Raw genomic sequence first — 14,108 nt, 5'->3', positions numbered from 1 at the left:
AACTATCCTATATGGATCATACAAATAATTACATTACAAATATTGAGTAATATTATTAATAAAATCATAGAAGTTAATAAAATTAACAAAAGATAAAAACACATAATCAAACACATTCTTAAAACCAAATACACTTACTCACGTTATATAACTTTTGATTATACTAAATTAACATATAATCAAACACATTTTCAAATACATATATATACACACACATATATCAAATTCATACACACACACATATATATATATATATATATATATATATATATATATATATATATATATATATATATATATATATATATCAAATTAATACACAAATATATCAAATCCATATATCAAATTCATACATACAGAGAGTATATTAATGCACCTGTGGTTGTGGTTGTAGAACTAGAGCTGAAAACGGTGGAGATAGCGGTAGCGGCGGTCGGGAATTCAACGGAGACAGGCAGTAGTGGTGGTGCTTGGTGGTTGTAATGGGGAAATCTCCTTAAGACCACCAAAAGTATTAAAATTAGCAAAAAAATGGAAACAAAAACCAAAACCATTGATATCAGAAAGGAAAACAAACCTCTGTGGGTGGTGAAGTACGTCGGAAACTAAGAACATCGCCGGTAGAGCTGGTACGCCTGTGAGGAGCTAGAAATCACTCCGGTTAAAGAAGTAGGCTGCACCGTTGTTTAATAGTCGATGGAAGATGCAAAACGGGTCTCCAGTCGACGAAAAAGCATTGAAATCGCCGGAAGAACGAGAGATAAATGTAGTGGAGGTGGTACTTGATCTGTGATCTGCTACCTGGAGGGGAACAAAAAGGCCACCCATTAGAGGCGATGCCTTTAGCGACGACGATTTAACCATTAGCGGCAACACGTTGGAGGGAAAACATGTGCCAATTTTTTCGTTAACCCCATCCGTCGGATCAAGATGTAATTATAGGGTCGGCACTTGATCCGGAGGCATTCACACGGATCGTTGGTACCACCCTTTAGGGGCGACACCATTAGCGACGACAGGTACCTTTAGCGACGACAAAAATGCGAATGTCGTCACTAATGGCTAATGGTGTCGCCCCTAAAAGTAATATTTCTTGTTGTGCATGTCATCGGTAAATGATATACAAACAAAATTTCGTGTGTAAAAAGTTTTCATAATAGCTCCTTCCATTCTAATACTCCTAACGGCTTATCATTAGGATTGGTAAAACGGTTTTTACAGTTTAAAGTAGGGGTGGAATTGGTATGGTACCGATTCTTTTATCTTTAAACCGTGTACCGTACCAATTATAGTTTGTATACAAAATTTTCTACCAGAACCATACCATGTATACTTGGTACCAATATGTTTGCCTACCAACAATTTTGGTTGGTACAAATTTGTAATGGTATATACCAACTTTTAATCTTTTATTGTAAGATTTAACAAAGACATCGGGTAATTTTGATATTTAGTAAATAAGTTAGTTTAATAAACAAATTAGTTTCATAGCTCTTTTAGTTTACAAAATAATTCTATTGAAATAAAGCTAAAGTAACATTTTAATTTTGTGTTTTAACGTGATAACTATTAATTAATGCAATCAAATGACATATATCATATTCTTAAAACTACAAACACTAAACACACTTGTTAATTGGTTGGTACGGTATTACCATGATATTCAAACTTTTATACCATTACCGTACCAAGATTGCTTAATTGGTACGGTACTACCGACCAAGGATGTTGGCTACCAAACATATTGGCTACCAAATTTCTTGGTTCGGTTGGTAACATGTTGGTTGGTTTCCGTGGTATAATTTTTCCAGCCCTTGTTTAAAGGCTATACCAACGACATGTTGTCGGTAAAACCTTTTTTTTTTGAGATATTTTTCACAGTTTTTGTTCTATATATCAAATCTGTTTTTTTAAAACAAATCCGAACAAGATATTTTCAGAATAATATCAAACACCTAATAAGCTAACATAGCATTAAAATTTAAGTTCAAATTCTACTACATAAAAAAAACAAAAAAAAAAACAAGTTTTTTAACAAACATTGTTCTCATTATCATTATAGTTCTCCTCCTCCTCCTCCTCATCATCATCATCATCATCATCATCATCATTCTCCTCCTCCTCCTCGAGATCATTAGTTTTTTGGGGATTATTTTGTGAAACATATTGAAATTAAACTGGAATTGTGGTTAGAAGTTAGGAATGATGGACGCAAAAGTGTTATTATACATTTGTTGTATTTGTAGCATTTGTTGTTGTATTATTTGTATTTGTTGGGTTAATACAACAAGTTGCGGATTATCTGAAGATTGGGATGTGAAAGCTTTGGAACGTTTGGTATGTTCATTTGGAAATAAATTATTGTTGATGCTTGGTTTCCTTCCAACTCCGCGAATATTATCGCGTCTCACCGAGGGCACGAGCGAGACATTGTTCTTCATTTAACTTTTCATTCTCCCCTAGCTCTGATTGCATCAACATCTTCTCTCGTCTCACCGAGGGCACGAGCGAGACATTGTTCTTCATTTAACTTTTCATTCTCCCCTAGCTCTGATTGCATCAACATCTTCTCTCGTTGAATGTTTTCCTAAAATAAACAAAACAATAAAAATACATTAATTAAAACAAATAACTAAATTTATATACTAAAATAATAATAATATACTTTAAACTAATAATAATAATAATAATAATAATAATAATAATAATAATAATAATAATAATAATAATAATAATAATAATAATAATAATAATAACAACAACAACAACATATTTATCAAATAACTTATTAACTTTGTTTATTACTTACCCGAACTACTTCTGCTTGCGGTGTACACCAAACCCGACTTTCTTTAAATCACATCTGTCTCCAAACGTCTATATGTTGTGGGTCTTATCATTTTTTTTCTTTATATTAAGCCAAAAACAATTAATATATTTATATAAGTGTTAATAAATTTTTTATATAATACAAATAAATTTAATTATCTCCTCACATCGTGTGTCTACATATGATCTATTTCCATGAGAACTCGTAAATGGAAGTTTGGGCCTACTTTCTTTACCTTTTTTGCATTGCTTTGTATAACCCTCATAAAAAAAAAAGATTAATCATAGTATCACAAGCTTGGTCGTCCATATCATCCGGTGGACATTGTCTTGCACCTTCCACATCCTTATATCCACCAACCCTATCAAAATAATTTTTCACTTGATAATTGTGCTCTTTATAATCTCTTTGGCAGTCCATCTGCACAACCACTCGAATGGCTTCCCACATATATATACCCTGATACATATTAAGATCAAAAAATGAATGCAATAAAAAAACAAATTTAATTAGTAAAAAATATTAAAAAAGTATAAAAATTTTCACATATAAAAAGTATTTTGTATTTACTTCAATCTCATGATACAGAAAAGAACACGTAATGCAGTGGTACATGATCTACCACAAAATTTGAGATAAACCTTGTCAACATTTTGCTATTGTATTTATGAATCTATACCCCCCCCCCCCCCCCCCCCCCGATGCTATCAACTTCCACAGGTAAAGGTTTATGACCGCTGAGATTGACCTTTTTTTGCATATTTAGGCATCTTCCCTTTCCAAGCTGACACGTCGGTTTGCCACATTGACACATACAATTGAAATTTTACAAATTTAAAACTTTATAAATATATCCAATATATTAAGAATTTCATGTAACTTACAAGATTGACAACCCGTAGGTATCTTGCATGCATGCTCATGTGGAGGTTGTTCCCCACCGTCTCCTCCATGCCCCCTCGCAAGATGTGTAGCCATCTGCTTAATAGATATTAGAAAATATACTAAACATACTTTTAAAAAACTAATAAGCAATTTTAAGCCATCAAAATGTATAACAACCATAACATACCATCAATCAGAATTATCACTAGAACAATATACATGTACAACATCATCATTAATAAACTCGACATCATTTACAAAATCGTAATTATTATCTAAAGAGTACGTATCACCACCATCATTTTCATCATTAAAGAAACTATCATCATTTATAGTAACAGCCAAACTTGATTCACCATCATCATCATTATCTAAAAAGTACATACCATCACCGTTAACAAAGTATGTATCATCATCATAATCACTTAAATCGACAGCTAAGGGAAAACTATTTGATCGAGTGTCATTCACCACATTTATCTCATTAACACTGATACTTGGATGATCCCAAAGTTTTCGATGATGAACATCTTCCAAAACTCTCCAGTTACTGTTTCGAGTAGGATCTTGGAGATAAAACACTTGTTTAGCTTGAGTAGCTAAGATGTATTGTTGATCGTCATACCATGTTTTACTGACATACCAATTATGACTAGTATCGATAACAACCATATTCTTTTTACTAATTAAACGTCCATTACGTAATGACGCATTGAACCATTTACCACGAAAGAGTATAACCTTGTAAATGGTGCAACTCTATGATGTCCTCTAGTTAACCGTAGAATGGTGTACCATCTACTCCTAATGTAAGAATGCCACTATTTTGAGTAGTCAATTGGAGATCACGGCTAAGCACAACAAATCGAACACCATTTACTATGCAGGCAGTGTAAGAAGTTGTATCTAACGGACCATGTACCAATGCCTTTAATTCTTTAGTACAGTCTGAAGGCGATTCTCTTTCGAGGCGATAAATCTATAAGGAAATATAATATTGTACATTTAAGTAATAATAAATTCGTTTTATATTAAAAATTAGAATAAAAGGTATTTACCTTTATTTTGAACCATGGAGGAAAATCTGTATTAAAATCAATTTTAGGCGATTCTGATTTAAATTCATTTTATGTGAGATAGAACAATTAGAATAGTTTGAAGATATGATAATACTTTCGAAAAAGTAGTTAATAGATCACAACACTTACTTTTGAACCATGGAGGAAAATTTGTCTTCAAATCACATTCAAGCGATTTTGATTTGAATTCGTTGGATGTGAGACAAAACAGTTAGAATAGTTTGAAGATATGATAACACTTTCGAAAAAGTAGTTAATAGATCACAAAACTTACGATATGTAGCCTTTCAGCTCATCCTCATCGCAGTTGTTTAGTGCAAACAAATGCAATGATTTTTTTGGAATCTTTACAAACTTCGGCGAGCTTCTTAGTGGACATTGGTCGACATTGTGATGTCAACACAATAAATTACCTTTTTGGAAGGCCATGATCCTCATTTCTATCAACACGATTGAATTTGGTTTGCATACCCTCAAGATACAAAGAGTAGAATGTCAAAACTTTGTCTGCAACATAACCCTCTGCTATTAAGCCTTCTTGCTTGGCTTTGTTCCTGACATACTTTTTAAGTTTTTTCATGTATCTTTCAAAAAGATACATCCATCTCATGTGTACATGCCCTCCAAGAATGCCTTTTTCATGTAAATGAAGAATTAGATGAATCATGATGTCGAAAAATGCTAGTGGGTATATTAACTCAAGATTGCATTAAATCTTCACCACTTCTTTTCTGGCATTTCTCATGTCGTTAGCATCTAATAACCGTGCACAAATTTATTTTGAAGAATATACAAAATTCAATGGTTGTTGTTGAAACATTTGATGCATGAGGATGTGATGATCGTGAGACTTTAGCCCAACCAAATTTGATGCAGTGTCATTCACCTTCTTCTTAAAGTTCGATCCAAAACCATCAGGTAGCCTCACTCCTTTAACGAATTGACAGAATCGTTGTCTATCAATTGGTTTAAAAGTGTAATCAGCATGTGGTAGTATTATTTTCTTCTTGTTGTCTTCCTTCTTCTTGTTGACATTCTTCTTCATGTTGACTTTCTCATTTGGCCATTGATCTGGCCGAATGCCCATACATTTCAAGTCTTCTCTTGCTTCTTTTTTGTCTTTAGTTTTTTCATTATTCACTGTTATATTTAAAGCACTCTCATTCACATTTTTCTCCATATGCATAAAACCTATATTGTGTTTTAGCTCGAGGGAAGACTAATACTCAAGATCAATAAAGATACTATGTTTCCTCCAATTCAACTCTCTTTTTCTTGTTTCATTATTGTGCTTTCTTGTTGCACCCTCATGCTCAGGATGTTTCCCTGGAATACGATTAGGGTGACAAGCCAATTGCTTTAATATAGATGTACTACTGAATCGTATTAGATGTGGTCTTCTCTCAGGTTGATCATTAAATAATAAAATTTTCTTCCACTTATGGTTCATATGCAAGAATCGTCTATGACCAACATAAGACATCTTATTGGTGACATGAATAAAAGATATGTCTGCATTACAAGTAGGCATGCTAAATAACCTTGACCACACCATCTAGAAAAACTTCCACATGTTGGAAAATCATTGATAGTCCATAACAACATCACACGCATGTTGAATACAGTGTTGGTTGATGCATCTCTCATTTTGACTCCTTCAGCCCACAACATTTTCAACTCATCCACCAAAGGCCTCAAGAAAACATAAATATCCTTTGAGAGTGATATAGGGTCAGGAATCAGCAAAGTTAGCATTAAAGAAGACTCTTTCATACATATCCATGGTTGTGTATTTCAGGTAGTTATAACTGGCCATGTACTATAAGTACTATTAACGTTTCTGAATGGATTGAATCCATCAGTAGCCAAACCTAGACGAACATTTCTAGGTTCTTTAGCAAACTCTAGATATATTTTATCAAAATCTTGACATGACTTCCCATCAACCAGATGATACATCATACCATCTATTGAGCGTCTAGTATTATGCCAACTCATATATTTAGTTGTAAATCTAGAGCTATACATTTGTCAAAGTCTTGGAGTCAAAGGAAAGTACAGCAATACTTTTTGTGGTACTTTCTTCCCCTTTGTAGTTGTGTCCACCCATCTACTCTCCTTGCAAATCGGGAAATTTTGCATGGAACCATTCTCCTTCCAAAACGAAGTACAATTATTTTTGCAAGCGTGGATCAATTAATATCCTAAACCTATCTTTGTCAACTTCTTTTTTTGCTTCATAGTGTGAGGATGGAATCTTGCTCTTCGGGAAAGCAGCTCTTAGTAAATCCGCAAGTTTGTCAAACGAACTATTTGTAACACTCTAAAATTTCAACCAATTTTTTTTATTTTTAAAATACATAAAAACTCATGTCATATTTCTCAAAAACCCTAATTGTCTCAAATGTCAAACACAAATCCACAAAATAAATGATAGTATCCCAGAATCCTCAAAATAGTCTCGAACAGATGTGTACAATCAACCTAGCACCTTCCTACGATCCGGAGAAGTACCTGAAACACATAACACACAACACAGTAACCAGGAAGCTTAGTGAGTTCCCCAAAATACCATATACACAAATAATAAGCCTTTCATGGATATATCTTGACATGGACCTCCGGTCATGCATCTCGGAGAGGACCCTCCGGTCTCATGGCTCGTTGTAGACCCTCGGATCATGTGTCTCACTGAGGACACTCTGGTCTAACAGCTCGGGTGGGAACATCCAGTCCTGTATCACAATGAGGACCTTCCAGTCTCACATCTTGGGTTGGACCCTCAGGTTCAATCTCAGTAATGCACAGAATAATATAGCAAATATCACAAAGACAAAATGCATAATATCACATAAGTCAATATAAGCACATAGGACCCTCTGGTCGATACTCAAAGAAGACCCTCCGGTCACTCAGTATTACCACTCAGGTATGTATAGTGAGAAGACTCACCTCATAAGTAAAGAAAATATGTCTCGTACTCGAACCACTGGTCTAGTATCCGCCTAACATATACCATTATTATCTCTAATTAATAAATGACCCTCAAGCATGTTAGGCTAATCCCACTACTAATTCTCAGAAGGATAAAATACAATTTTACCCTTCATGACCTCTATAGTCCATATTTTGACCAAAACCTAAAAGTCAACAAAAGTCAATAGCAGAGAATACGCTGGGCGTACAACCATTTACGATGGGCATACTACTTTGCCATGCATGCATCGGGGATCTTCGACGCTATGCTGCGCGTACCTGGGAGTACTCTCAGTGTGGTCCCAAACTTACTTTTCCCACTCTCTTGGTCTTAATCTGTTAAGACCATAGCTATACTCTTAGATCTAGACTCATTAAAGGCTCATACTCCATAAAGTTCCTGACTTTAAGCATTTGCATGGCTAAAAAAGTCTAAAACCCAAAAACTCTCACTTTTTACTTACAAAAGTGCTTATATCTCATTCATGGGGTGATTTTGACGTCTAAGATCCCATTTTTAGGAGTCCACTCCACTAGAGACACTTAAAGGGACAAGTATTAGGCTCTAGAGTTCAAGAAACTCATCAAGCTTCAAGCTTTAGGATAAAAACCCTAAAATGAACCATAATATGCATAAATTAAAAGAATGAGAAAGGTTTGAGCTTGATACCTTCAAATGATGCACCAACCATAAGGAAGCTCAGATCCAAAGCTTAGACTAAAACTCTATTCTCTTCAAAGCTCCTTCTTCACTCAAAGAATCCCACAACAACACTTAGAAGCTTACAAATGGCCACTCAAGTCAAGAAAACGGAAAATTAGGGTTTTTAGGGGGTTGAAGACTGGAAATGGTGGGTAGAAATGAGGCCATCATGTTCCTTAAATAGGACACACCCCACAATTAGGTGTTTCATTCTGAGCCTAGTACGCCCAGCGTACCCTTTGGTATGCCCAACGTACTAGGTGGCTTCCGCATCCAAATCATGCACATGAGTACGCTGAGCGTACATGTGTATATGCCCTGCGTACTCAGCTACCACCTATTCTCAAATAAAGGGCCAAACTTGACAACTACAATAAAAATAAGGGTTAATGAGATATATCTGGTCTCGGGATGTTACAATTCTCCCCCACTAGAATCAACTTCGCCCTCGAAGTCATCTTCTGGAAATAACTCTGGGTACTACTCGCGCATCTCAGACTCCAGCTCCAAAGTCCACTCGGGTCCCTTCCGATGTTGCCACTGGACCTGAACCAGGTCCACCTCTGTATTCATTAAGACCTTCACCTTCCTATCCATGATCATTATCGGCCTCTCAATATAGTTCAGGCTTTCATCATCCTAAATGTCCTCTAAAGGAACCACTACCATCTCATCGTCTACACACTTCCTCATCTGTAACACGTGGAAGGTGTGGTGAATTTGGATCAACTCTGCAGGCAGCTCCAATCTATAATATGCCTTACCCACTTGTGCTATCTAATGGGTTTTATGCATAAGAAACAATCCTATGTGCTCATACAAACCCTAATGCTTGGATCTAGGTTTCTCTATTGTACATGCTTTGAATCCAAGACTTACAAACCTAGATCTATCATATATAATTCAAAATTATCATAAAGAAACCAAATCTAAGTGTTTTACTTCTTCCAAGTAGCTTGAAATCCTTGAAATGTTCTTGATCTTGAGCTTAGAGTCACAATTGTAAGTCCTCTAATGGTTCACAAACCCTACAAGCAAGAAGGCAATATAAGAGAGGGTGAGAGATGCTAGAAATCGGCCCTAGGGTTCTCTTGGAATGTACTATAGCCGATTTCCATAAACTAGGGGTCTTATTTATACTTGCAGGCTACTAGGGTTTCAGTCTAAACCCTAATGGACAGCTTAACCACCAAGCAGCCCAAGGAACCTTCTGGAATAAGGCCTTGGACGAAAATATGATGGATCCCCATCATGATTTCGTTCCTCGTTAAGTCCATAAGGTTTCCTTAGCCCAAAACATAACTATCATACATTTGACAGTTTGTACCCCTTTATTTAATTAATCTCTTTTAGTCATCAAATTAATTCCTAATTAATTTATACCCAATACTAATTAAATAAGCATGATTTTTCCTTTAATATATTATTCTTATAGTATATTAATAAACCATAATATTATGTTTTTCTCCTTAAATTACCTTGTCAAGTTGCTTTGGTGAAGGCAACCCAAAAGGACCATGCACAACCGGGTCAAGTACATACCAAATATAGTTACGGGCTTAGACACTATTCCAACAGTCTCTCACTTGGATAAGTCTAGTAACTATATCTCACATATGACTTCAGAATCTGATTGGAAATCGTAGCTCTTATACTTCGTTGTCAACTCTAATCAGCTTGTCCTTCAGATAAGGGATCGTATAATCCTCTGTTCTACATATCGTGCTGACAATACTTATTGTCCAGCACTTGTTTCTTGATCTCCGATTTGTTCGACATAGAATTTAATTGAACACATCAACTTCATTCTGACTTGCCCCGACACATAAGTCAAACCAAATCATCAAATGGCCATGATATCACTTTTATTCTCATAGAGTAAAAGGAACATATTAACTTCGACTCATATGCATCTATTATTTACTAACTAAATCATGGACAACAATGTGTTTAATAACATCAAGTTACTGATGCGTTTACATATCATCAATGCATAACCAACCAGCAAACAAAAACCATGTCTCTAAGTTTTAAGACTATATGATATTATCGCTTTGCGATCACGAAGTGATACCAGCAAACGCGGGTTTGTTCCAATGCTCAAATCAAATTCATAAGCACTCATGAACTTTGCAACAAACCTTCGCTATGTCCAAAACCTTTCAGACAATCTATAAACAATTCATGACAGTCTTCACTCACATCTACTTCCAAAACATGAACGATTGTGGACCGTTTGAATAATCTTATTATTCAGGAAGTCAAAACATGCAAAATTGAAATAATAGATAAATAACCAACACAAGATATTAACTTTACTTATAAATAAACCAACTTTATTTATTCATCAAATGTCAAGTACAAACTATCTATTACACATTTCCTATCTAATCCAAACTTATATCATCCTTCCTCCCAATGCTCCTAGCGTGCTGCAGGTACCTAACCCTACTCACTCCCTTCATAAGGGGATCTGTTGGATTTTCTTCTGATGATACCCTCTTTACAACGAGGAGTCCCTCTTCTACCCGATATCTGATAAAATGGTATTTTCTGTCGATATGTTGAGATCTACCATGATATCTTGGTTCCTTGGTCAAGGCAACCGCTCCTTCATTATCACAGAAAATTTCCATCGGCTCCTTTATGGATGGCATAACTCCAAGGTCTCCAATGAAGTTCTTCAACCATATAGCCTCCTTCGACACTTCGCTCGCTGCAATGTCCTCTGATTCTCACATTGAATCAGCCACGGTCTCCTGCTTGGAACTTTTCCAAGTCACTGCTCCTCCATTTAGGGTAAAGATCCAGCCTATATGCGATCAGTAACTATCCCGATCTGTCTAAAAACTAGCGTCACTGTACCCTCGTACCCTCAAGTCATCACTCCCACTAAGGATTAGAAAGCATTCCTTGGTCCTTCGTAGGTACTTAAGAATATTCTTTATCGCAATCCAATGAGCTCTACCAGGGTTCCCCTGATATCCGTTGACCATGCTCAAAGCGAAGGCAACATCAGGGCGAGTACAAGTCATAGCGTACATGATAGATCCTATTGCGGAAGCGTAAGGTACTCGGCTCATATCAACTATCTCTGCCTCTGTACTCGGGCTTTGAGTCTTACTCAACTTGGTATTGCTATGGATTGGAAACTCCTCTTTCTTGGAATTTTCCATACTAAAACACTTTAGTACCTTGTCCAAGTATGTATCCTGACTGAGTCCTATCAGTCTCTTTTCCCTGTTTCTTACTATCCTTATTCCCATAATATAAGTAGCCTCTCCGAGGTCCTTCATAGCGAAACATTTCCCAAGGCAGGACTTGTCCTCATGCAAGGTTGGGACATATGTCATCAACATACAATACGACGAAGCTCACTATACTCCCACTGGCTTTGACATATACACAATATTCATCTTCGCTTCGCAGAAAGCCAAACTCTTTAACTTTCTCATTAAAATAAAGATTCCATCTACGAGATGCTTGTTTCAATCCATAAATGGATTTCTCAAGCTTACACACTCTATTTGGATGCTTCGCATCGACAAAACCCTTGGGCTAATTCATATACACATCCTCAGTCAACTTCCTATTAAGGAAAGCGGTTTTCACGTCCATCTGCCATATTTCATAATCATGAAACGCAGCTATTGCAAGCATTACCCTAATAGACTTTATCTTCGCAACTGGTGAGAAGGTCTCATCATAGTCAACTCCGGGAGTTTAAGTAAAGCCCTTCGCAACCAATCGTGATTTATAAGTGTGCACATTCCCATCCATGTCCATCTTCTTCTTGAAGATCCATTTGCACCCGACTCTCTTGCGACCGGGTACATTATCAACCAAATTCCATCTTTGGTTGTCTTACATAGACTGAATCTCGCTGTCCATCGCCTCTTTCCATTTAGCAGACTCCGGGCCTGCCATGGCTTCTTTATATCTGCTAGTTTCGTCCAAATTCATTAGTGTTTCTTCACTAATAAACGTAACCCCTTCAGTAGTAATATGAAAACCATAAAACTGAGGTTGAACACTAACCGTATTAGATCGTCTAAGAGGTAAGGAGTCGTCAACGGGTTCAACAGGAGTTTCCTCCTCGGGTTACGCGCCAGTGTTAGAGGTTCTTTCATCACTTTGTTCTTGAATCTCTTCAAGATCAATTTTCCTCCCACTGTCTTCTTGGCTTATCAATTCCCTTTCTCGGAAAACTCCTCTTCTAGCAACGAAGACAACATTGTCATTCAGTCTATAGAAAAGAAAGCCAAAAGACTTATGTGGATAGCCGATGAAATAACACTTCTCACTACGAGGTTCGAGCTTGTCGTGAGTCTCTCGTCTTACGAAAGCCTCGCAACCCCAAACCTTAATATGTGCTAACGAGGGAGCTTTCCCTGTCCATATCTCGTGATGAGTCTTGGTAACCTTCTTGGTGCGAACTAAGTTAAGGATGTAGGCGGCAGTCTCTAAAGCATACCCCCATAAAGATATTGGTAATGAAGTCCGACTCATCATAGAACGAACCATATCCAATAAGGTTCGATGACGTCTCTCAGCCACACCATTCAATTATGGCATTCTCGGAGGCGTTAATTGCAAAACAATTCCGCATTCTTTTAGATAGTCGTGAAACTTAAGACTTAGGTACTCTCCTCCTCGGTCTGACCGAAGCATCTTGATTTTCCTGCCCATCTGATTCTCCACTTCATTCTTAAACTCTTTGAACCTTTCAAAGGTTTCCGAATTTTGCTTGATTAGGTAGATATATCCATATCTGCTATAATCATCCGTAAAAGTCACGTAGAAGCGGAAAGCATCCCTTGTGTTGGATCTAAAGGGCCCACACACATCGGTGTATATGAGATCCAATGGACCCTCACCCCTTTCACAAGTGCCAGTAAAGGGTGACTTTGTCATCTTCCCAAGTAAACAAGATTCACACGCGGCATCGTCCCTAAGGTCGAATGACTCCAACACTCCATCCTTTTGGAGTTGGGCTATGCGTTTCTTGTTGACATGGCCAAGGCGACAATGCCACAAACATGCTTTGTCTAGGCTAGTAAACGAATCAATATTCAATATATCATTTCCTAAATTATCAACAACCATCACGGATTCATAAATTCCATTACAAGGTAATGCATTGAAATAAAAACACCATTCAAATAAACATTAATAGAACCATTACTATTATCAAAGAATATCTGAAACCTTGTCTAAACAATGCATGAAATGAAATAATGTTTCTTGCCATATCTGGCGAATAACAACAATTTTCTAAATCTAACCTTAACCCATTACTAAGCACTAAAGAATAAACTCTGACTCTGGTCACAGTTGATGATCTTCTGTTTCCCATAATCAAGTTTATCTTCCCATGTTCCATTTCCCTACTTCTTCTTAGGCCCTGCAAATCAGAACAAATGTGGTAACCACAACCTGTATCAAGAACCCATGAAGTAGCAAATGATGAGTTATTAGATTTAATAGAATACATACCTACGAAGGTGGGCTTGATCTTCCCATCCTTTATATCTTGCATATTTTGAGGGCAGCTTCGTTTCCAGTGGCAGTAATAGCACTATGCTTCTTTAGGGTAGGAAGAGGGTTTGGCCGAACTAGCTTTGGTTCCACTAGA

Source organism: Lactuca saligna, chromosome 4 (genome assembly GCF_052625555.1).
Source record: "Lactuca saligna cultivar CGN05327 chromosome 4, ASM5262555v1, whole genome shotgun sequence".
Taxonomy (NCBI): Eukaryota; Viridiplantae; Streptophyta; class Magnoliopsida; order Asterales; family Asteraceae; genus Lactuca; species Lactuca saligna.
This window is presented reverse-complemented; position numbering follows the sequence as displayed.